The sequence below is a fragment of the Rhea americana genome, unplaced genomic scaffold, assembly GCF_003343005.1.
Source record: "Rhea americana isolate MKP2758 unplaced genomic scaffold, rheAme1 scaffold_10, whole genome shotgun sequence".
In the NCBI taxonomy this organism is placed as follows: Eukaryota; Metazoa; Chordata; class Aves; order Rheiformes; family Rheidae; genus Rhea; species Rhea americana.
Window position 1 is genome coordinate 591,789 of NW_028185039.1, and position 26,901 is coordinate 618,689.

Below are 26,901 nucleotides of genomic sequence, written 5' to 3' on the forward strand. Positions count from 1 at the left end.
AGGAAAAGTCTCAGGGTAAATGAAAAATGTTGATAGAAAAAATATTTTAGAACAAACCACCTTACAAAATCACAAGATTGATATGTTTTTCAATATTATTGCAAACCAAAATGTGTTAAATTATATTACCTGAAACCAATTACAGATTTTGAATTACGGTATTTTAATAATGTTCAAGGGTCACTACAGTTTCAAACTCTTCTCCTCCTGTGGACCATAAATGCTTAGAACACTCCAAGCAGCAAAATTGCAAGCAAAGGCTGTGAATACAATCATAAAGGATGTGCCTTTTTCATCAAGAAAAAACTCTCCTAACAGAATTATGAATCATTCCATGCGCAGTCATACCTTCTCTGTCATCAACAGAAACAGGATGTGGCCAGTAGCAAACAAGCAGCCCACTCAAATTACTTATAATCCAGCCACCAAAATTCTATAAWCAAGAAAGAATCTCTCATTTGAAATAAGAGGTCAAAAGGAGAAGGGCGGGGTGGGGGGAAAGGTCAGATTTTCTTAAATTCTACATGAGCTCCTGTTTGGAAATAAATACGTTTTTGACACACACACACACACAACCCCCTGATACTACAGAACAGGTCCTGCAGCTGGCACCCAGTCTTGCGCAGAATCTGTTTTCCATTCCACCTCGACCCTTTGTGATATTGGGCAGGGCATGAACAGACAGATTCACAGCTGGTAAATTCCCATAGCTCCACTTAAATCCAGATCTACTACCACTCTGCATCTGCTGGAGTCCCACCTCTCAGTCAACACTAGAAAATTAAGGTTTTCATGTTTTACATATCAAATTTCTAGTTGTTATTGTGTAGGAACTATAGACTGTCCATCTGAAGAGTTTACAAGCACTATGTATTATCAATAACAATATGTTTATGCACATATATAATAGGCATTACATTCAAGATGAGCGTTTTAATACAAAAACATGGAATTTAATAGGTTGACTCAATCTTACAGACTAGTTATTTTTATACAGTTTGATGAATTTGCTCAATCATTTGAATGCCCAAAGCTTATTGGAACAAGCTGCAAGCAGACAGGTTGAGGTCTATTACAGAAACTTTATCAGATCTTTATTCTCAAAATAAAGATTGCTCCAGTTGCAAAACACTTTTGCTACATCTGATACAGAAACCAAGTAAGAGCACTTGAATAGAGATGCCATAAAACAGCTTAAAAGGCACAGAAAGTTTGGGCTATAATAAACAAGTAACCTCATTGGTAAGCAGAAAGGACTGATTTGACCAGAAGACCAGCCAAAGACAAGGAAAGCTAGAAGATGGACTGAACTCAAGGACACAGAAGGGAAGACATGAACAAAAAACACATGAAAGATGAGAGCAGGGACACTAAAAGGAAATAAATACTCCACAATTATGAGGATACTGTGGGGAATTAACCAAAGCAGAGATTACAGTATCTACTGTGCTTGGTACCATTACTGGCAATAGCCAACATAAGTAGCTCCCAGCTGTTTGCCAAGAAACACATATGCACAGCAGGAAACATTTGGTGATTCAGACATTTATTCACTATTTAATATCTTGAAGTATCTTGCATAACACTGGACTTTCCCACAGCTTGGGAACCCAAGTTTCTGGGAAAGTGTTGTTTTGTGGTGATCTGTATACGTAAGAAGGTTCGTGACATTTCTGCAACCCCAGAGCACGCTCAGAAACTGAAAACAAGAGGTAAGACTGGGATTCAGCCCCCAAGGGCTGGACTGAAACGTGCAGGATGGGTTTGCCAGGCTGCCCGCAGAAGAGCACCGTGAGTATCCAGAAGTGAAAGCTCCGCTGTGCCTGTGACAAATGCACGTATTAATGATCAAACGCACAGACAACAAATACCAAGCGATTGCTGCCGTTGCTATCAATGGGGATGAACGTACTGAAAATTCCTCTTCCTCAGCTAGAAAATAACAGCAGAGGGCTTTTTTGAATATTTGTTTCCTGAATACGTTTACTTTGTTGCTTAAATGAGTCGTGAAAATTATACATAAACCAGAAGACGTAGAAGCAATGTTTTTTTTTTTTTTTTTTTTTTACCTGACAACTTCTGTTTTAACCCATAGATGTTAGATTTAGCGATATCCATTATTTAAAACCTAGAAAATAAAATGTTGAAGCAAAACAGTATTGAAACACTTCAATTATAATCATGACTTAAAAACACAACCTTGAATATAACCATTGACTGTAACTGTTCCCTGCGTCGTAAAGATCAACTACTGAAAAGCAAAGGTATAGCAGTTAACATTCGTACATTAGGACTGCTGCACAAAGATGCACAGAGTAAGTTTTCTCAGTTTTTAATACCTGCAAAAACCTATTTAAAATAAACATGGTTCCCTTCATCATACCTAATTCTTATATTTGTAGAGAAAGTAACTTTCGCTTATTTTAATCCTCTTACTGTGCAAAAAAGAGTAATATCTAAAGTGTATGAATTAAATGGTATCCCAAGGGTAAGAAGGACAAAAAAATAATCTTTCTAGATCTGATTAAGATTATTCAGTAATACCAAGGAGATCTAATTTTCACTTAAGATTTCTACATTTTACACCTTTGTCCTCCTTCCCATTGAAATTTGCTAAGGAAATAATATTTATTCAAGGAGTAAGAAGATTTCATTTTCTGAAATGACCATACACATAAAAATAATAGTGTAATGAATATTAATACGATAGCTTGACTGAAGTATATGTACCATATATAATCTACACAAAGCTATTGTTTGTAGAGTCGTCATTTTCCTGTATTAAAATGGTATTTTTACCTTGTCAAAACGACAACCTGTTATCACATATGGTTGCAAATAAAGTTATACATACTCTCTACACAGAGGCATTTGATGTCAGTAATCTATTTCATGACCTCTAACAATAATTAAAAACAAAGAAAACAAAACAAAACAAGGCATGCCAATAACTTACAAATCATTCAAAACATCCTGGGTAAAGTACCAACGGCATTTATTAAGCCATCATAATCAGCATCATCAATCAGATTAGAGTCCAGGCAAGCACAGATTTGAACTCTCGGTGTGAATGCAGCAATCAACCGAGTGGGATATTTTATTACTGCACTCTGCTTTTCAGACAGCTGAATTTCCCAGGGCAACTAACCTTTCCGTTAAATTGCTAATCTTCCTTTCAAAACTTAGATTAAGCTCAGGTATTTTTATACCTGCTATTGAAAGAGTTTAAGCTATCTTTTACATTTTATGAGGAAATGACCTCATTCACCATTTAAGATTGTCTGAACTTTCTGAATCCACAACTCATATACCATAAGCTTTAAATAGTTGATAGTCAAAAGCCTGCAACATTAGGGAAGGAGGAGCTCAAGGAGAGCGGAGATTGTGGTTTGCAAGGTGTCCCACTGTTCCTCTGAGGCCTGGGACTGAGGAGGGGACGGAGATGCCAACCTCGCCAGTCTCTCTTCTTTCACTTCACCTCTGACCAGGGACTTGTCATTATTTAGGAGACCACATGGCAGCACTGACTCATCATGAACATGATGTTACAGACTCTGGGTAGCAGCTGCCCTTCAGCTGAACACGGTCAAGAACTCGCAGGGTGGCTACATTTGCTACATCTCCGGTATCTGAGAGAATTACAAATTTCTGTTTCTYGCTTTGAGATTTAACTTCAGTTGTGGATAAAACTGGTTGATATTCTACAAAGTTTTTCTTTTTTTCATAACTGAATATTCTGAAGAAGCCTTATGTCAGTTCCCACATTCTCTTAACTTATGAAATCAACCAACATTTTAAAACTTTATAAGCCAAACATTTAAGTAAGAATCAGACAGTATGATATACAGGCTTGTTTTTTAAAAAACAGATGTTCTCAAACTACTATACATAATATAATCATTACTGGAACATTTCGAGGCATGTTTTAATTTCCAAATATAATTTTTTACATAGAGATTTCTAATGAAGTAAGCAAATGCTAAATCCTTTCATAGGCTTCATGTGTATTTTTGGGAGTCTCCTAAATGAGTTAGGAGAGAGACATTATACTTAATACTCATACACTGGCAAGATTACTTAGAAGGGTCAAACTTCCCTGTGGACATGAGCAGCCAGGTGACAGAGAGCTGTGCTACCCTTCAGGAGACCGGGTCCTAAGAGGAGTCTGTACGAGTCCTACAGTCCGGCCAGTAAGGTGAAACGATCAGCATCGAGTTTCCAGAAAACACTGACATTTACCTGCTAGTATAAAGAGGCTTCATGAAATGAGCTCATTAAACTGCTCTTTTCTGAAGAAATCTGTGAGCCATCCAGTGAGATTACTCTAGGAGGAAACGGCTATCTGCATTATAAATCAGTACCCAAGCAATTTGTTGATCCTCTTTTTCAGTGATTTCAGAGCTCAGACGGTAACAACCTTCATTATTTCACTCACAATTACCCATTTGCCCCTTGTAACTCATCTTTTTACAAGAACAGATGATTTGGAAGAGAAGGTGGCTGCTGCCCCCCTCAAAGGGGCCTGGGCCCATGGACGCTGCCACCCCCTCAGCGCTCTCTCCCCTTCCAGCGCCACAATCAAGCTGGTATTGTACGGAAACGGGGCTCAAAATTCAATGCAATTCTGTTAGAAGCTAAAGTTTAATAGACCTACTAGAATATTTTTTAAAAGAATATAGCATTCTTTATAAACTAACCTGCTTCTCTATAAGATTTACTCAAACTCTTGAAGTAATTTTATCTTTTCATCTTTTATTCTTTTCTCAACCAGCTCATATATCCGTTTAYTGAATTCAATTACGTAATCAGAGCTCACTAAAAATTCACTGAAAGCAAAAAATGAAAATACAATACTGAGCAAAGGCCCCATAAAAAAGGTAGCAGAAAAGCTTTGATGGCTTTGGCATTTTTACACTACCGTACTGCTCACACCTTAGACACGTGATTAAAGACGTGATTAAATGTAACGGAAGGCAGAATTTTAAATTGGATCAACAGGGACCCGTTTGGTTGTTTTAGAGCCCTTCAGGGGAACTGAGAAGGGCAGGAAAAGAAAAGTTATGTCAGGAAGAAACCTGTAGGAAAGGAGGAACTGGCTAAGGGGACAGAGAAAGGGTTAGATACAAGTGGCTCATCCAACACACATGAGATACTTACTAGTTAAATACAGGAATTTCTCACCTGAGGCTAAGGCCTAAGGCCACCCTTAGAGACAATCAAGGCTTTAGAAACCCTGAGAATATCTCTCAGTTTTTACATTCTTGAAGGATGGAGGGAAAAAGCCAAGAAAAAGCCTATTCCAGTCCTACAAACAGGAGTAATAAAATACTAGTCCTGAAAGATTTAGTTAAAAGAATTCTTTGCCTACAGAAAAAACAAGCCTTAATGCTATGCACCATTGCTTTCTTCTGAACACTCTGCCTCTTCAGCTAGGCTGTTAAAAAAAACAACAACAACAACAAAAAAAAGTAAATTTTGTCTGAGATGCAAGGAGGAGTGACAGGATAAAGCGTCTATCTGCTGGAACATACAGCTTCTGCAAATTTTCATCAAGTCTGCGTGCCAAAGTCTCTAACGTCTGACTAGTATCCCGAAAAGGATGGTATAGATTTGTTTCTATGGAAATCTTAAGAAAATACAGGCGAGAATATACCAAAATTATCTTAAAAATTACTGAATAATCATGTCTCATGGCTGGATACTTGCTCCATAACCTTTCTGCCTTGCTTTTGTACAGCACTGAACTACAAGACTTAGATTATATTGCTGGGGTAGCCTGTCTGTTTTCTGTCCTAGGTACATGCAAAGTTTAAATGGATTTTATCTCAAAATATAGTTTCAGGACCTAATTCAGCATTGTACATACACTTTTCCTTGGATTGATACTGACATTTTTACATTAAAATGATGCTGTATGCAACTTATCTTCTTTGAGCTTCTCCCCAGCCCCAGCAAACAGGTGCATCAGAGAAAAGCAGAGAGCTTTCCCATACTTTATTCTCCCTGAAAATCATGTTCAGGTATAAATTTGTAAATATAAGCTGTAAGAGGAGGTGGTCTGACTGTCTGGAATGGGAACTAAAAAACATTCAGAGTGGCTATTCAGTGGTTAACCAAGGGAATTTAATCTCATAAGGATAGCATGAAAAAACATGGCCTCAGAAACTAGGGAGAGTACGATCACAGGGATCTCAAACACATTCACCACTAAACATATTAACTAATTTTGCCTAAAGATTCTTAGCCCTCTATGAACTTACATTTGTAAACTCCTAAGCCAAAGTCAGTTCCTAAAGGGCGCTATTACCAAAAAAAAAACACTCCTACCCCTTACAAACATATGTATTCTCTGTATTCTACCGAGAAAAGGGAGAAGGGAAGTTACCAGTCTCCAGAGAAGTACCACACTACCTTCAACAGTGAAAAACACTGCAACGACCCTATTAAAGTCTCACCTTTTTTTTCCAGAAATGCTGACTACCTAACATCTGGAGCTAAAATCAGGTGTTCACATCTTGAGAAGGTCAACATCTAGGATCCTGAGGACATGAAGAGGAAGAACAACACGTTGAGTACCACGACCAGAYGGAGACACTCCCACATTTGTCTTTGTTATGCATCGCTACTTCAGTACACTCTCAGGAGGGCCAATAAGGAATATTAGAAGTAGATTAACCTGTTCATAAATCAGCAAGCTCGAGCAAATACCTCTCCATCACTAATAAAATATCATTTGACTACCTGTCTTTCCATCCCTCAGTTTCCTCAACAGAAAAGAAAAAGAAAATAAACTTCTGACTGGGATATAATTTTCAATAAACCCAAACAAAAATACAACTGGTTTATTAAAAAAACACACCCATATTGATTTCAGTTTACCAGCTGGAAGCAAAACTATAACGCACACCAAACTTTGATATGTGTGTCTAAATTTATAATCAGCTAGCACATAAAAGGAAAGAACACAGTATCTATGAGGTATTTTCCAGGAAAAATGAGACTATTTAAATTACTTATTGAGGCTGAATGACAAGTCCATGAGAAGAGCAACAACACAGAACTGCTTTTGCACTCATTGTTTGCCAGGAAAAGGGATGTGAGCCATCTTCATGTAGGCTAATGATAATTGCTACAAAAAYAGTATTTTAACAGACTGTCTTGAGGATTGAATGTATAATACAAAATTACAGTTAAATTAAAAAGGAAACTRGAATCAGGAAACCCAAACTCAAGGTAGGAAGAGTATTTTCAGTGATCCAAAGAAAGTATATAATGTAAGTATAACTATGGGGAGCAGAATCCCATCAAAAACAGATTAAAATTCAGCTGCGACATTCACAGGCTGATGCTTCAGAGCACATACTATTGAGCAAGAGCTGCTCTGCACTGATTGAGAGCTCGTAACTGCAACCTTCCGGGGAATCGGGACCATTTTCTTCTTATTTCTGACTGGGATATGTGATAAGCTTCTTCTCTTTTCCTTTTCTAAAAGGAACTTTTCATCTTAATTCCTGCCATGTATGCGTGCATGTACCAGTCCCATGTATTCTCTTGTGAAAATCCACTTCAGTAGTTTATATGGCATAAGAATTTGGAAAAATTACCTAGTGAATCTTGGGGCACATACCAGGAAGTCAGATTGAACTAAGAAATATTTGAATCCATCTTCTTTTGAATTTAAACCTTCTAAAATGCTGTGAAAGATAGTATATTGTCTACTCATAAGCTGTCAACAATGTGAATTATATATTAGAGCACTAAGTTACTTTAACTGTATGGATTTGCAAGAAGGTTATTCTACCCAAAATACTGGGTATTTGAGATTCAGGTTATCTTGGTTTTAAGTATGACGTAAGTCACTGAATAAATCAGTTAAATTAAAACTGCATTTTATTACCTCACACTAAGCCTGGATCTCAAAGGACTGATGCATCATAGTAAATATTTCATTAAAATATCAGGCTATTTTTCAAAAATACTGCCATAGTTCAGAGCTTTCACATGAAAGTATAAAGCATACCCCTAAAGTGGATTTCCTAAATTTTCAAAGACAATATCTGATTTCATAGTGGAGCAATATTGAAGCAACTTCATTTAAATCAGCCCTGCTCTTCCTCAATTTCCTAAGTATAAATCAAGGAAATGAGTCCACATTACCCACTTTTGTCCTGCTCTAGATAAGAAAAATAACTTGCTTTTTGAATACCTCTGCTATAGCCTCTGAATGCAAAAATTGGGGATGGAATTAAATTGTTTTAGGCCTAAGTAAGTTTAGAGAGGAAACCTATATATTTCTAGGATAAGTGACATTTATTGCTTTTAAATACACAGTCACTGGAAGACAAGATTTCAACAGGTAACCTTTTTTCCTCTTGAATGAAATAATACAAACAATAATTGAGTAATTAGCTGCTGGCTAATTGACAATCCTTTATTTGATTTGGATGGAATAAATATTGAACTTAAGATACGTACCTCTTTGCACGTTGTCCCAAGAGAAAAACTAAAGTATTCTTTAATGCAGTTATGATTAGCTTTTAACAATTCAGTAGAATAGGAGTCCCCAGTGGCAAGAATGAGCATTTCGTATCGATAGTTAGGTAGATTAATTACACTTAAAAAAAAAAATTGAAACATCAATTCTCTATTTCAGAATTACCTGAATAACATCACAAATTCCATTTTGCCTCCGAGTTTCTCATTTCTTGATGTAAACAGATCAAATGTTTTTCCTAAATCTTGACTAGTATGCAATATTATTTAAAAAGACCAAACAACACAATTCATTCCCTTAGCAACTTATGTGATTCTAAGATTCTAGGCACCAGGGAACGAACGGCTGCTGGAACACCTGTCTCCCTATTTCCAGCCTTTCTACCTTGCTTTAAGGCATAGAAATTTCCTATTTTATCTTTTTGCCTTCTTCCATTTTTCCCCACAAAATGCTTATTAGAATGAAACTACAGACATGTCTCAGCATAATATGCAAATACAAGAAAAGAGAAAAAAGTTAAAGCAATTTTTTGTTGATGAGAAAGAAACAATCTTACTCCTCCTCATCCACCTAAAAATCTTTGCACATAACCAAATCTTTGAGATCACACGATTCACTGCCTAACACTTGAGTCATTTGTTTAACATCCTTTTAATCACTCTAGATTTCTCCAGGAAGACTTCTTTTCTCTTTTGAGACAAGGTTTCTCTAGACTTGCAACATTTTACTAGAAAAATTCAAAACYGAACCGAAAGGTGAAAAGCCACAGAAGCACAAAAAAAAAAATTTACAGGACCTGGACTTTGAAAGCAAAAGAGATGGAGATCAATAACATAATTCTGTTCAAAATTCAACCTAAAAGTATCTTGGTTATATCCCCTAAAAACCCGATAAGCATTTTTCCACATGCAATTTTTTTTTTCTCTCCTTAAATTTTATGTCTTTAGTAGACCAGACAAGGAAAGGAACAAGCTAATATTATCTTAACAGAGGCTCAAGCAGTTTCTTATGTATCAGCTTAAACTTCAGTTAAGGTTTCCTTAACCGGTTTGTTCATTCCTCTGTCTCACGTTTCCTTTTTCTTTCTGACCGTCTGTAGCAATACTCCAGCTGAGTCAGGGCATTCTAACATTTCTAGAGTTTGCTGTGATAAGGTAGTACCACAAAGAAAACAGTTCAAGAGCAAGCTTGAAACCAGTGACACATGCTTCATTTTTAAAAATCTCTTGCCATTCTTTCCTTTCTTTGGTGCTTGTGTTTGTGAATTGTCTGTTCTGATTCTTCTCTGACCAGAATTCTCCCATGGTTTCTTCCAGGTACTACACAACCCTGGAAAAGGTCAGTTATTATTTAGGGTAAAACTAAGTGAGTTAATGGGGAGAGACAGTTCCAATGCATCAAAACTCTGCTGAGAGTCTATCTGGAAAGATATTTTGCATTTTTTAAAGCTCTTGCAAGCTCTGCAGACATGCCACACTCCACCTTCTGCTGTTCTACTGTCAAATAAGGCCCTAAAACATCTCTTGATAATTTTAAGCTGCACCTCCTTGAACCTCAGCATCCAAATAGCTAGTTGATAAACAACACTGTCTTCTTTCAGCATTTGGATAAAAATACCTAATTTAAATACAAGATACTGTAAAATAATACTATCAATCATTTTTATATCCACTTTTCTAAAACCACCATCTTAAAGAAGTCACTGGCTTTTCTTCCTTGCAGCAGTTAGAGCAAGCAGCCTAGCAATGTGTTTCTGTGTCAAACAGCAATGCAGTGCATAAAGGTTAAGTTGAGGCCTGTATCTAGGAAGACTCATAATATTTAGAAGCATTTTACGTGGATTTCATGAGCAAGTTGAAGCTGTGATAAAAACAGAATGATTCATTTGTCAGGATACAAATTGCAGCTCATATGGCCCCCGAAGAAAATCTGTGGAACTGAAGTACCTTTGGAATTTACAGAGCTCCTACAAGCTTACAGCAAATAAGTGGTTAGGGTTTAAATCTTGAAAGACAGCCGCTAGGAGAAAGAMAGTCCAATGCAGGGGGGGAGGGGGAAGGGGGGAATTCTGAATATTGCAGGTTTTTATTCATTATCTTAACAGTAAAGGAAGATACTGTTGCTACTACATAATCTACAATCTCCAACCTTTGTAGGGTCCCATATATATCCATTAAATATTCTAATTAACACCAGGATGAAGCCAGAATGAAACCTCACATTTAATATAATGGAACAGAACAGAAATGTAAGTGTGCTTCTCATAATTTCACCTTGGTAGAAGAGGCATTTTCAAGCCTCTTTCAAGCATTTTGTAGAACAAATTCAATCAGAAGTTGCACAGTTGATGAGCATTTCAGCCACTGGAAGTACCACAGCAGAAACACTAGCACAGCAGTAGGAAACAACGTTGCAGCAAAGGCACTCCTGAAAGCCAGGTAAGGCCATTTATTTATTATTTCAAAGAGAAAATTATTTCTAAATAGTAAAGCAACTATGCATATTCATAAAAGATACAAACTCACATCCCTTGGTAGAAGGAACAAAGGGAAAAAAGATCCACCCACAGACCTTTGTTAAAAAACAACATTGACGGCTTACTGCTATTGTTATTTTGTTTATGTGTAACTTGTAATTTCCTTTTTTATCCTTTAAAATATATAAATAGATTTGTATATTGGATATGGCCTACCTCAAAGTCAATTCTAAGTATCTCAATAGCGCTACCGAATTCAAGAGTCATAAGTAGACAATCGTATGCCATACTGAACAAAAATGGGATTATTCATATCCTTAGGTGATGCTGAATTAGGATGTAAATGCAATTAAAGCACAGGGCAAAATTCACAGAACTTGGTAGAAATACCCTCMTCATCCTAAGCAAACTCTGAAATAGGGACTTGGTTTGTGATCAAGTCAGTTAGAGAAGTGTAGAGTGATCCTTGCAGAGCTCTTGAAGTAAGGATCTCCCTGCATAATCTGGGTAGACAACTGGATAATACGTTGCAGCATGCAAACACGGAGAGACAACTTTGGGTATTTTTCATGCAGAAGAACAGGCATTAATTAAAGGTCAGATGAAATCTTCTCTGAAAACCTGACACAAATTGGCCACCTTAATTCTCCCTAGTATCATCACTTCTTTCTGTCTTTCTTACACCAAATCGTTTCAGAACTAGCCAAGTGGAATTCTTTCACCACCTCAGGGATAATACACACACACAGAGACTACAGAATTATTTTCAACAATTCTGACTAAACATGTAATTTCCTCTTGTCAGAAGTTGGAGGAAATGTATAACTGTTCTTGAAAGCATAATTCAGCTTGACGTATCTGAAGGCAAAAAAGAGCAGTTTATTAATCTGGATATTTAATTCTGCTTTGAGTTATAAATAAGAAGCAAGTTAATACTGTTTTAACTTTTGACAGTTCTAATGTTAATTACATGTACTTCATTTTATAAATCATAACTTCTTAAATTAAGTGTTATTCAACTTGCCAAGTGTAGCAGTAGATCAATGCATTTACTGTTCTTGCTAATGTTGATGAATGACACACATCAGAAAGATACGTAAAGAAAAAATAAGAGATTTATTTGCAAGTCATAGAGGGTTAAACTCTATTTAGGTAGAGAGGGAATTTAAACCGTGCTTTGAAAATGATGTCATAACTTTATTAAGGTTTGAGAGGTTTTCTTTTCTTTCCACTCTCCCCTTTTAGTGTTGAGGCCTGAAGCTATCATAAGCAGATTGCTCTGCATACCAATCTATTACACTAACTCTGTATATCTTTCAGAATTTAAGTGTAATGAATTATGGCTCCCAATCACCAAGTGTATTTTTTACTAAAGTATCATATTGTTCTGTTCAATACACAGTACCTCTATCTAAACACGCTACAGAGTGATCAAAAGAATAAAGCATAGTGGGTAACTACTTCACTTCTTGAAAATGCATTACACACTACAGTTAATGTGCTTAAAATTTTAAAGGATGTACAAGTAGGATTTTGATTATAAATCAGCTTTAAAGATTGTATTCACTGAATCACAGACTGTAATAAGGAAAATGACTGAGGGTTAAAAAAAAGATTTTAAAACCTATTACTTATGCACCCAAAGGTCTTGAAGGGATAAACAATTCACAGTATTATTAATATTTATTATTGTTTTGCACCATTTGCAAAGAAAACATAAGCATATTAAAATTAAGAAGTACTAAAGAAATAAAAGTTATCATTGAATACCAACACTAGATCAATAACATCTTGGTTAAAACCCATTACCTGAAATGTGTATACTTAAGACTGTAAAATTATTTACTGAAATAAAAAGGAATATTGTTTTCCTTGCAGCAGGGATAGATTTCTCAAAAAAGAAGTAATAACTAGTCAGCATATTTGGTCCAAAAAATCACAGAAGAAAGGAAAGGTTCTTCTACACAAAAGAAATAATCAAAAGCTCCTCCTGATGATATGCTATGTAAAATTACAAAGAGTTAAAGTGTTATTTCCTTTGGAATTAAAAAAAAAATAGTACTGTGCCATTATGTTCATGTCATCATCATATTTTAGTGCAGTAAGTCTGACCGGAGAACAAAGAGACACTTCTCTATTGTGCTACCAAAGAACTAAATTAAGCACAAGTCGGCTCTGCTTGGTTCAGTCTGTTTCTCTGGACAACACTCCTGAGACGTAGCAAGCAACGACCACCACCTACTAGCCATGTTAGCCTATTTATGAAACAGTTAACAAGAAGTAGTAACAGAGAGTGTGTGCCGAGTTAAGCCAAGGGGAAAAGATCATTTAGAAACTTCTCCATACACTAGGATGGAAAAAGATTAAATTAAATTTAAGTAAAACTTTAAAGTAAAAAATGAAAGCCTACAAGCTAAGGCATGTCTTGGAGGGCAGTATAATACCTTTCATGAGACTAATTAACCCAGGCAATGTCAGGAGAATTTCTTTATAGTTTTTGTTTATTTTGCCTGAAATTATTCAGCAGAAAATTTCCCTTACCTCCCTCCCCCAAAATCTTCAAAGAGTTAAAAGGAGAATGTGTATAAACCAGAAAATGGTCAACTGCTTTAGGCAAAAAGCTCAGCTTTGTAAGTTTAGTAGAATTTCATGCAACCCCCATCACCTTGTTAAAGAAACGAGAAGAAAAAATATCCAAATGAAATGTGAGACTGCTGCACACTTAGCCATTCTGTCCAACTTTAAATCATGAGAAGTCAGAAGGCAGGAAGATCCGTAGGTGATTGGCTGAAAAGCTAAATAAAGAACATTTTCTTGTAGAAATACTATGCAAAGTTTAGTGCTTTCTCTTTGGTGTATAACGTACAAGCTGTAAAAGATGGAAAAAAGCAAACATCTTCCTAAAAAATGCAATGATTATCTTGTATCATAATCCTGTTTTCATCTAATCATTGCTATTGGAGCCTAATAAATATATAGAGCCTTGACAAATCCTGCTCAACAATATTAAGCAAATGAAGAGCAAACTCTCCCGTTTCCTTTGAACCTAGACCCTCCTGACAGTAACGAGGATGTACATCCGAGAGGCACGCGAAGGAGCCTGACTCTTGATTCACGCAAACTCCTGTACCCTGCAAGAGGCGAGCCCTGGGCAGGTTTACACGTTGCGTGGAAAATCGCACACCGGGGAACAACCTGCCGACTGAATTCTCTGCAGGATTTCACGAGTCCCCGCAGTCATCTCTTTCTGCTGTATATGTTCCCATACATCATCAAGCTGACAACTCAGAAACTGGACCAGATGGATGTGTAACCCAAAACAACAGAGTAGTTTGTTAAATGTAAAAGCTATTAATCAAAATCATTTCCTTTGTTAAACACTGTGGGATAAAGGGGCAAACGCAGCCGCCGATACCCGCGTTTCCGGGGCCGGGTCCCAGCGCAGTCCCGACTGTGGCTGCTTTCAGCAGGCTGCACCAGAGGAAAAGGTCGAGAGCGGACGTCGTAGGACAAAGCACAAAGGAAGCAGGAAAGGGCATCTAAACGCCCTCCCTACACAGATATGGCATATTATTCTGCTTTCCACACAGGAAATAAAGTTCCCAGCCATTTCAGAGAATGTAATTAAGTTTTTAATTTTTTTTTTTTTTTTAAAAAAAACAGCTCTTTGTTCGACATGAGCACTAACTTCTTTAGCAAAGCAAAGGGTGGGACTATATCAAAATACCAGTGAAATCTAACTGTAACCTTCACCAGATACTTAATGCCAACCCAGCTGGAAAACAACCTGGCTGACTTGGATCTGAGGTACAAGACTGACAAAGCACGCTCACCGCTCCCCCTTCCTGCCTCTGCAGCTCCTCACACAGTCAGACGTCGGACTAAAAGATATCCATGCGTRTTATAGGCGTGTGTCTTTTCAACCCAAAACTTTACAACCATTTGTCTGAAACAGGTATGAGAATGTTCTGATTTTTAACAAAAAAGAAAAATAYTGTACAAATTAAAGAAGTCCTATAGAAATATCTGGGAAAGGGTTTTCTAAAAACCTCAGAGAGGCAYTTAAAAGGGAAAGGCAAAGCCTACAGCTATTGGGTGCCAGAAGACGAACAATTTGGGAGGATTCCACTGAATGAGAAAACAATCAGTGCTGTAATCCTACAGTAATGCTCTGATACATTATTTACTGCAAAGAAAGCTCATTGTACAAATTGTTGTAATTGCGAGGCCGAACACAAGTATTCTGGGATAGTAGAAATTGAAGTGATACTGATAAGTGAAGTCAGTTGGCAGCCCTCTGGGCACTTCCACTCTTCTACTTCATCTTCTAATGTAAGAAAGAGATAAAGTAAGGAAAAAAGCAACATGTTTCATATCTGTTTTAAATTTTAAAAAACCAGCATCTGAATTGCAAAAATATAGGGAACAGTCTGATCTGGAAATTACTYACCTTTCTACTCGATATTCTAAATACTTTACTGTTATTAACTTAAGGGATATTACATAAATGCTCTCGTATTTGTACAATTTGCACTGACAGAGTTTTCRTTGACGTAGTTTTTGAAAATGTCAGCCACGCACATAGACTCAAAAGGGCTTGTTCATGGCGCAGATCTTTCAGAAGACATGCTCAAGCAGAAACCTCTCTCTGACTTGCAAGTAAATTCCCTGGCATGCAAGCTTATTATTATTGGCTCATTAAGAAGCAAATTGGTGTTTTTCTGTTTGTTTAGCATATTCAACAAGTACTTATTTTGACACTGTTCTCATGTGGAAACACATTAAATTAGCATGTTCTATGGTTACAAGAAATATTTATTGGACAAAGGCCAATTCGACAGCCTCAAAACAAAAAAAGTAAGTTTTAAATGAAAGTARCATATATTAAAGCGCTCAAGACACTTCTCTATGTGCTTCCTGTCAATCTGTTATGTCTGAACAAAAGCTGATGATTTCCATCATTCTACCTCATAATTGCAAATCTCAACATCTAGCTTTATTATAAAAAATAAAAAATAAGGTGATATACATGACAAACCAAAAACATATGGCCAGAGTAGACTTCCTGGGGATACAAGATCATGAGAATTGCACATGCAATGTTCAATAGTAACCTCAGTAATCTCTTCTCACTAAGTATAGAGAAAAAGTTCTATTAATAAGCAGTGAGCCTAAATTAGCTTTAACATAACATCTATCTAGTTTAAACTTTCAGCCTTTGGTAYGTATCAACTTAAAACAGAAAAAGTACACTAATGGCAAGTAAAACAATGAAGCAGTAAAAATAACATGATGATGGATTAGAATATATTGTTCTACTTGGAGTCAACAGGGCAAGTGCTTTATAAAAATTATGTTTTCCTCTGAGAAAAATCAGTACAATACTAGCTGGTACAAGCAATAATAAAAAAAAAAGTTACATAAAACACTTCCGACTTTGCTTTCCATTTTAATGGCTGCAGGCTAAATTCAGAATACATTTGTCAAGTTGATAATATCAACACAACAGGGGCACGCCTGGCTTGTTCTACATTTGTTCTGAAAGTTCACTTTTAGYGGCCATCAGCCAAGAAGAGACAATACAGGAAACCAAAATCATTTGTACTCGGCAGGCACAGCAATATACCCTTAAACATTGCAAAGACGTTTCAGGAAGTATTACCACATACTTCTCTGTGAGACATCAATCACATTCACTTTAACATTAAATACAAAAGCCCAACCAATCTGAAAATTAAAGGTGATATGCGCTCCCTCTGCTCACAGTTAAAGAGACATCCTAGTCTGATCTGTGACAACCAGTGCCAACATCTTTAACGTTTTTCTTGACATCTGAAATTGATTTTGGATAGATGGATCCATGGGAAGGCAAGAATTCTGCAGAAAAGGAGGGAAGAACAGCATACTAAAAAAGAAAGAAACATCAAATGTATAGTCTTAGCTTTTTTTCCACTTTAGTACTTAAGAATTATTTGTGTCATCATGCAAATGAAAAAAAATTGTATTAAAAAAATTCTTAAATGTAACTAAACCTTATCCTCATGCCTTTGAGATGAATACAAGTCAAACATCTAAAAACAATTTTTTTGATAATACCTGGACAAAGTTTTGTTCACATAATTTCTTGGTGAAAAGCTATTTTTTCATCAAAATACTTGTTTTTGTGCATGTACTTTTTTTTTTTTTTTTTTTTTTTACAAAATTCTTAGATTTCTTATTTTCCAATTTAAAATGCATAGGGTGAGAAAAAATATATAGACCAAAAAGCAATAATTTGAAGCATGTAATTCTTTGATTCATCCATGGATCAAAGGACTCCACTGTGAGTTTGAATGACTTAACTGACAGAAAAAATACTCACAAAAATGATTTAAGTCTCAAAAAAATAAAAATTCCTTTTTAAATATGTACAGGTTGCAAATTCAATCAGCCCTATCCACTGAGTCTCTACATCCAGGATCACCACAGAACACGACACAGGAATTACAGTATCATTTAATGGATTTGAAGGATAACCTAGAACAGGTTTGGGCTGCTTATTTTTAATGAGGGCATCATGATATTAGGGCAAGGAGCTTCACTTTGGCACCACTACAATGCTTGTAAGAGAGGGATTTCAACAGCTGTCCTGTACAGATGGTTGCTTTTACTTACAAAGCTTTGAACTGAAGAAAGATTAAATCTATGGCTGAGGGACCTTTACCTTGCTTTTTGCTTGCATAGTTGCCAGAGAAAAAATGGCAAATGTAGATAATAATGAACATCTTTTTTTACATTATGCACGCATTACTTCTTAAATTTGCAAAACACATTTATTTGATTTTAGCATCCACTGAAGGTCCAAAAATGCTTCTGAAAAATTTAAAAAAATTGGATTTTTCCTGCCAGATTGCCCAGCATTACAAARATATAATAATATAAATGTAATATAATAAATATAATAATATATAAATATAATATAAAAATAATAAAAAACACACATGCAGAAGAAAAGAATCTCTGAGTAAGTCAGAAGCAACCATTATAAGAGCAGTATGTCACATATCATATGACTAATGATGTAATCATTATTATTTATTCTATGATARATAATCCTATTTTTCATTGAAAGCCAAAACATGTGAAAGAGTTATCTCTAGGAAAAATTCTCGTTTGCTTCAAAACAAGGTGTAATATTGAAGCATTATACTTTGCTGGCTGCTGAAATAAACTTAAAAAGCAACATTATACACTGTTCAGTGAAAAAGTATTTGCATCAAGCTCATAAAAATATCAGAAATCACTATGCAATTCCTAGAGTTTCATTTCTGAAATCTGTCTCCAACCTGACTTTTTAAACATCTTGGTGAAATCCTTGGCTTACTGCAACTCAGATAGGTGTCTGATGACATTAGCCATTCACATGTCACAAGAACATCTCCATCAGAGTTTTTTCTGAGCCTCACAGTTGGATGTCAATGTATTCGATACAGGAATGGAAGATCCACGTCAGCTAACACTCAGCTTCCAGCCTTTGGCTCCTAATGAGTTTTCCATCGCACACCAAGGCTCAAAGGAAATATCAATTAATTCTATTCTGGCAGCTGTACACCATTTGGAAGCCAAGATGGATAGACTCCATGGACTTCTAAGTTGAAAATTTATTTGAAATTGTACAAGAGAATTTAAGAGCTCTAAATTTTCTCAAGAGATTTAAAGAAACTGATTTTTGATTTCATCAACTGCATTTGTAAGATGATGCTATTTTTAATCAAGAAGTGGTGAAATGATAGAATACTATTGAAATGTAGTAAAAGTAGAATCCTAGAAGTTAAGAAACTTAATCAATTTACATATTCTTTGGAGCTATAAACTTCTGCTGGAAACTATAATCTGCATGTTCCTCATGTCCTTTCAAAATGCATCCAATAAGCAGAAAGGAAGAGCAGAGCAAAAGCTTTGACATATGGTGTATTTCTTGGTGTCAGGATGGCTCAAGGTATTAGCACAACTATTCTTAGCTATAGAATAAGAGAGGCACATCAGCAATTTCTTTTAATTTATGATTCGTTTTTTTGGATAGATTCTAGATCAATTACTTTCATGCCAGCTACTGCAGAAGGCCACATATGAGGCTCCTTCCTGCCATGAAGCCCACGCGGAGGTCTCTGTCTGAGGCAGTCTATTGAGAAGCGATTGTAGAAAATGTGGCAAGTTTTATCTTATGTGCACGCTGCTTGATACCAACCTCAACACATTACATTTTTAATATGCTCCCTAAGTAGGGTAAAGTTCATAAAGTCCCCATAACGGAACCACTTGAAAATCTGAATTAAGCAGCTGCTCAAGATTACTTTTTTCTCCTCACTGCTCAGTGAAAAGACACTCTATCAATAAACCCACGTTTTCCTTCCTATCCATATATGGCCCAAACATCCTTCCTTTGATATCACTGTGATTTCAGACACCAACTATCACCAATGTATCAACTACATAAAGAGTGTGAAAACAGAAATAAGTAAGGAACACAGTTATAGGATGTATCAAATAACAGTGTCTGCTTAATTTACTGAGCATTTACCACCTGAAAAATAGATGTCCATTTTGCAAAGCACTGAACACTTTTGAAAGTTAACTAAATGACATACACAAAATACCAAACATCTTGCAGGTCCAAAGCCTAAACAAAAATAGTCAGTAAACATGTAAATAACACAGTACCTTTCTCCTTTATTCTGAAGGTGTCATTAGAGATAAAAATTCCAGAGTACTTATACCACATATTTCTAATAAACATTGTTAGATCATTAATGAAAATAAGCTTCAAGAGTTCGAAGAAATCTGTTTATACACATTATTTCAAACTGTCATATTTCATCTAAATCAATGCAGACTTTCATTTTTAATGGCAATAATGTTTTTGCCCTATATTTCTATATGCAGAAACAGTTGAACTATTCAGCTGGACTATTCTTGTTCAAGCTTTCAAAAAAATTTACCCTCAAGCACAAATCAACATAAAAGACTTCAGCTTGAAATGTGAACAATTAAGAAAAAGTTTAAAGTAATCAAATATGATCTTTGAAAAGGAAACCTATGTAGGCAGATAAATTTTGTTACACTATCAAAACAATATGGGTAACAAGATGCACAGTTAATGTTTTCATTCTCCTTAACAGTTGTCTATTCATCACTGAACATTGAAAATAGATTTTTTTTCTCTCCAAAAATTAGGCATATTGGTCACTAGATTATACATTTCATACAAATTAATCATTTCTTTCACAAGAAATTGTTGTCAGACTAAAGGAGCTATTCAGGGAAAAAAAAATGTATCAGCAGTATCAGTTCATGCATCTCCCTACTGATACGATGACTAGGAGTTTTTATATATATATATATATATGTATGTATGTATGTATATGTGTGTGTGTATATATATATATATATACACACACACACACATATATATGAACATGTTATGAATCCATGTGTTATCAGAGTTGAAATTACACAAGAATTCATAAAGTAATAAATCAGCATTGATTAACAGAGTCCACGGCATTTAATACTGAAAAAAACCTGAAATAAATTAGTAACAAAGTAAAATATGCTTAAAAGATACCCGTGCACTGTAGCACACATGTATAAGCTGCAAGAAAACTAGCTCCATCAAGTTAAACTACAAAGAAAGAGAGAGGGTAATGGAGTCACTGCAGATTTTTAACACAAAAAAGGTGTGATTGGGGGACTGACTGTGAAACGAGCTGGGTGAGATCAGACGAGCTAGAGTGGTGTAGGGATGGAGAACAGAGATTGAGACTGAGCAGAAGGACACTCTGCTTCCTCCACGAGACACTTGAGATGGGGGGAACGGGGAAAAAAAAAAACAAACAGGAAAACAAAACAAAACAAAATCTTGTTCTTAAAAGAACATTGACATAAAATCCTGAAAAAAACTCAAATTACTGAAGAACATCATGGCAAATTTTCAAGAGCATTTTGATTCTCTGTATTGAAACTCTCCTAAAATTTAAAGCAGCCCAATTTGTCCTGATGCTTTAGCCTGATACTCAGAACTTTATATGATGATTCCAAAATCCAAATAAAGTCTAATTCAACTATATTCTGTTCGCAGTCTCTCTGGTTTAAAAAAAAAAAACAGTGAAAACTAACGTCTTTAAAATCAATCTTGCATTTTTCCAGAGGAGGGGAGGAAAAAAAAAGAGACAGACAAACATGCATGAAAGACTATCTGGATTTCCAAAATTACATTATTTTAAATTTTTTAGTTATTTCTTCAAATTTTACAGACTATCACATGACATATATATATCGATAGATAGATAGATACCTATTAGTAACTGCTTTAATTCTGGCTACAAGTACTGGTGTAGGTTTTCTCTTTGATTTCTTGTCCCCTCTTCCTCCCCTCCTCATGGCTATTGAAAGCTAAGAGCATTCCCATCTCCCCATACACATCTACCAATCCACTCTTGGATAAAGAATTTCTGAAGTGATTGAAAATTATTTCCAAATTAAAACCACAAACTTAAATGTCATTAAAAGTTTATTTCTTGAGCTCTGCTGGCAAAGCCAGCTTCCCTCCTCCTTGTCTCTCCTTGACAGCTAAATAACAGGTGACAATTCTGTTCTACGGTAGACCATCATTCACATCTCTCCCATACTGACTCATTCTCAGCATTTACAGTGCAGGTACAACCTGTCAGGAAGAGCAAAGGTGGCTACATTTCTCATATGGAATCCAACAGCTGGAGTTCATTCATTAGAGCAAGTAAAAATCCTAATAAAGAGCAAAACAACACAGTGACAAATACATCTTCTGATACCTCTAGTATAACACTAAGAAGTATTGCAAAGCAAGCACCCTGCTCAGTGAGCTATGGAATTAATGAAGTCCAGCTATCTCTGGACTTGCCTGTGGTTACAGGATTCCCCCCCCCCCCCATTACCAAATGCCAGTAACTCCCAACTCCTCCTCTTTGCTCAAGGCTCCTAAGTACTATTAGTCCTGTCCCATACACAGCATCACATCACAGCCTCAGGTCCCCTCCAGGACCCTATATCCTCCTTCTTCATCAAATCTCCAAGTTCTTCCGTACTTCTAAATCCTTCCTGCCAACACCTGAGCTGTTAGTGGTCTGCAAAAGTCATGAACTGTAGCATGAAGTTCCTACTTGCTGTTTGGCCAATTAGTGCTGATACAGAGACTGACGAGCCAGTAGGTCAAACAYAGTCAGGTAATTGCTGACTTTGTATTTAACAGAACAAACAACTTCAGTTCTCTATAGTACCCAGCTACCCRTTTTCAGAAAATTAAAACTGACACTTCTACACCATTGCCAAATATGTTGAGAGTTACTAGCATGGAAACGATCAGCGCAGGACAACTGCRCTGGCTGTGCTTCCTTGAGAAAACAGGCAGAGAGTCAAATAACGGGAAAGCTGGACAGAAAGTCTCTTTGAAATACACATAGATAAAGATCCCCCTCAACAGAGGAAAACGGTATCTTTCTTGGGCCAGGTTCTGACCCTTGATATCAGAGAACTTGTCCAGACAGGGAAAGCTGACAGATAAGCGCCCRCCTCGCCTCCCCTCCCCTCCCGAGCCGCTGCGTCCCGTCCATTCCACGGGGCAGACGGAGCCGGCAGGCTCTCAGCCGAGGTGTTACCAGTGGCAGAACTGAGGCTTAGATGGTCTGTTTTAAAATTCTTATTTTTYGTATATGAAGTTATCATAAGCTTTGTATTTAATAATGTTTGCGTTGAGAACTACGTTCTCCCTCTCCTTTAGTCTACGACATGGTATTTTCTAATACTGGTGAACCTGTAAATAGCTCTTACTCTCCAGCACTATYTTAGGATTAAGGTATCTAAATCAAATATGCCTGTATTACATAAATGCTTACATGTGATTGAATACACTCTTACTGTATCCATAGAGTTAATTCTTTTTTGGTCTTTTAAAGTACACAAGAAAATGCCYCAATGTAGGCATCAGAGAACTCAGAAAAACGATAATCAAATTATTTTCCTGCCTCTAGGTTATGTATTCTTAAACAAATCAAATTATTTAACTAAATTTTACTAACTGAACTATCAACTTTAACAGGTTTTTCAAATTAGCTGCTATGAACACTTTCACCCTTAAAATAATCATTGTTTAAACACAGGCATAAATCCTGGCAAACTTCAAAGCTTCTCATTGGTATTTTTACTAACATTTAATCCCATAACAGAATATTATCTCAAATTTTATTGTTTAATATAGTTAGCATGGAGTTCTTTTCATGGTTCGAGTTTTGTTGCTCCAGTAAAAACAAACTAACTTTTATATAAGATTTCTTTTCAGATGTGTAACTATCAAAATAATGAGAAAGGGGAAACTGCCTTGAATAATAAAGCTTATTTAAAGGGCCAGAATAGTTAAACAGCAGGGCAAAGAAGGCTAGTGAGAAAAAGTCCTTCGAAAAGTTGAAGTCCAAATGACAGAAAAAGAARAGGCCATGGAGTTTTGTACGGTAAGTGTAAAAATATAGGAGTGGTGGCCCCCAAAAAATTTCAAGAACAACTGGTAAGAACAAAAGAAAAAAAAAAAAGAAAAGAAAAAACACAGCAAATCTTTCAGAGTCTGTAAGCATAGTCTGAAGGAATACCTCAAAAAAGATAAGGCCATAGCAGAAAAGAAACTACAAAAAACATCAGCTAAATGCATTTCCAAGATATTTCCAAGAATTTCTTACACAGCAGAAAAATATTCCAACAGATGCAATAAGAAAAGGCTCATGTCAATACAGTATAAATATAAATTACTCACTCACAGCTTTAAGGCAAATGGAGGTCAATATTACTAGCATAGTACATAGCAATTTTAAAATGTGATCAGAGCAGTCAGCATTASTAACCATATTATGAAGTATCTGAAGACCCAGCAAGTGCAATAATAAAGTGAGATGATAACCTACTTCAAGGAAATGCACTTCTACAAAGTTCAAAATTGAAGATGCACAACCAGAATACAATCTTGAATACAAAACCACTTACGCCATGCAAAACTCACTACGGAGAATATATAGAAAAAGRATTTGATTCCTGTTGATATGACGTAGCTTTTAATATCCATCTAGATACTATGTGAATTACATTATCTATATTGCATTATAGACCACTTAAGTAGTGATTAATGCTTCTTTTATAATGAAGCACGACTGTAGCACAAATAATAATGATCTCTGAATCTTTGATGTTAAACAACTTATTGCCAGGTTCATTAGACATTTTAGAACAATTATTTAATATATATTATTACATAAGCAATAAATAGCATCTCTGATCTCTCTTTTATTTAAGACAGAAAAGTCAAAAACAGTGGTTTCTTCTTTTTATTGATTCTATGAACACTGATATAAAACAATCAAAGAATCACTGAGTCTTGATGCCTACTTGTAGATGAGCTCCCTAATTTCTCCTTTATGCTAAAACTATAGGCATAACTGACATTTTATCAACACCATCTTCACAGTTGTAATGTTAAGATGCTTCTTAATTAGATATTTCCTATGAAAAACTGATTGTTTTCTGATACTTTTCATCTTCAGCAGATTTTAAATCTACTAAAAATGATATATGAAAGTGATGAAGACAGCATTAAGTTATACAACACTTTCACAACAAATTCTCAGCATCTACAAATAAYGCTACAACATTCAAATTGATAGAGYGCTATCTGTAGATCAAACTCCTCTGTCTGTGAGCAACTGTAACAAGAAGACTTTCCCACTCCCGGTTTAACACGTTTCAAGTACTTAGAATACTGGAAAAAACGCAGTAGAGTTTAGCATCTGYCAAGACACTGTAAAACTAAAATACAAGGGGGTCTATTTGGCTTGTGCAAGGACCTTCCAGTAAACATCAAAACAATTTCTTGTATTAACAAGGAACAGTTAAGGTGCCAAATGGGCAGAAGTTCAGAAGGTAATTTGAGGATTTTGCCCACAACTTAGGGGCAATTACATTTTGTAATGTGTATTCTATCAAACATCCTCTGTGAACTACTGGGAGAATCAAATCATCTGATACGGTGGACGGGGCTACAGGTCACCYGGGAAAGAGGTCTGGAAGCTGCTTTTAAGCAGCTGCACTAAAGAGTGGGAAAAGTTACCAACATGAAAAGTCAAGGATAGAAGAATTTCCATGCCCCTGTGCACTGTCCAGCAACCCAGTAACACAGACTGTTACTCCCTGAATTGACCGGAAACGTCTGGGGCTGCCTGATCAGAACGGGGAGGGGGCAGGGGAAATGGGATTTGTGCAGTCAGCTCTGCACAACAAGACGTGGTCAGAAGTGACAGGAAAAGAAATGGGCCACCATGGCCTGATCACCACTTAAATTACTCTTTCTCCCCCTTTGCTGCTGCACAAGCTTAAATTTGCAGACTAGTTTCATGTGTTATATTCCACTTTCAAAGGGATATTTTAGAAGCATTAACTGGCATCTAATCTGACAACTTTTTTGTTGGTTCCCTGTAAAATACATATTAGTTTAATAACAATTTGGTTTTTTTGTCAAGATTCTTTTAAGGAAATAAATAACCACATTCCTCCAGGAAAACTTAAGTACACAAAACCAAATCAATTTGAAAATTAAGTTATGTAGTCCTTTCAGGAGTCAAAGTCTACAAAGATTGTAATTTGTATTAATAATATAGAGAGTATATATATTAAAGTAAAGCTAAAAGCATTTCCAGTACAGGTATGAGGTCAGTCAGGAGATAGATAATATCTCTCAAAGTTAGAGTCATCTTATCCTCCAAAACTGTCCACTTGCAGAAATCATTCAGGATTACAGCAGATCACACATCCAAGTATGGTCAAAAAAACCCAGGAAATACRTTTGCATTATCATCAGCCTATACAGCCAGGAGGAGCACACAGGGCATCTCTCCTGCAACCTGCACTAGCACTGACAGTGAACATCCATTTCCTGCAAACCTGTTAAGACGACTCCTAGCAGGTCGACTTCTCGCAGAAGTACGCTAGCCTCCCAGATGCCACGTAGGATACACCAGGCCACAGCCACAYGCGCTCCACGTGCCACACTGACGTGCCATGTCTCATCTTTAGACCAGGTTTTTCAAATGTGTTAATGACAGATCATCAGTGTATTTTAGCATCATGTAGTTTGCTAACATTTAAAACAGTAGTGTTTTCTCCCTGTAATCTACCAAGACTCTTAGAACCAGGGAGTAGATGGCATCACTTTATTCTAGTATTTTTAGCCAGTCCTTCAATAGCAAAGATTCAACACCTGTCTATACCTTAGCATAAAGAAATTCTMCTGTGGTTCCACTGTTATTCTTATTCCTGTTGTAATATTTACTATGTCCATTAAAAAAAAAAATGATTTAACATTACCGCAGCTAAAGCTAAGATTGGAATATTGCTTGATTTTCCACTTCTCCTTTTATTTATAATCTTTTTCATGAAACTGAACCTAAATTTTATTCTAGAAAAAGCCATCGGTATCTGAGGCAATTTTTGTTATGCTGGTTCCTTTTCTCCTGTTCCAAACAGTAAGAATCAGGAAAAACAGTAAAATCTAATATACTCGTAATTTATTTAGATGGAATAATTTGAAGTGGAACATACCACTAAGAACGTAGCTCTTAAATGAGTCATAACTTCTAGCTCAGCTGAGTAAAACCTAACATTTTTATGTTATTGAATAGATTACATAGGAAGAACGGAAGACCAAGAAAAAGTAGCGTACCAATATGGAAAGAAACAGAACTGTCCTTAATGAAACTTAGAGGAAAGTGCACCACATTTCAAAAACCATGCTCTCAGAAAGATCTGGGCATCTAKATTCTTTATGCTTTAGAGTTCTTGCTCTATGCACTCTGTATCCTCGGAGAAGTGAATAAACAATATT

General features: G+C 36.1%; 1 protein-coding gene across 1 annotated transcript in view; it reads right to left on the reverse strand.

Annotated features, from left to right (window-relative positions):
• Positions 1-26,901, reverse strand: part of SDK1 (sidekick cell adhesion molecule 1) — a 407,922-nt gene that overhangs the window by 290,851 nt on the left and 90,170 nt on the right. The window lies entirely within an intron of this gene.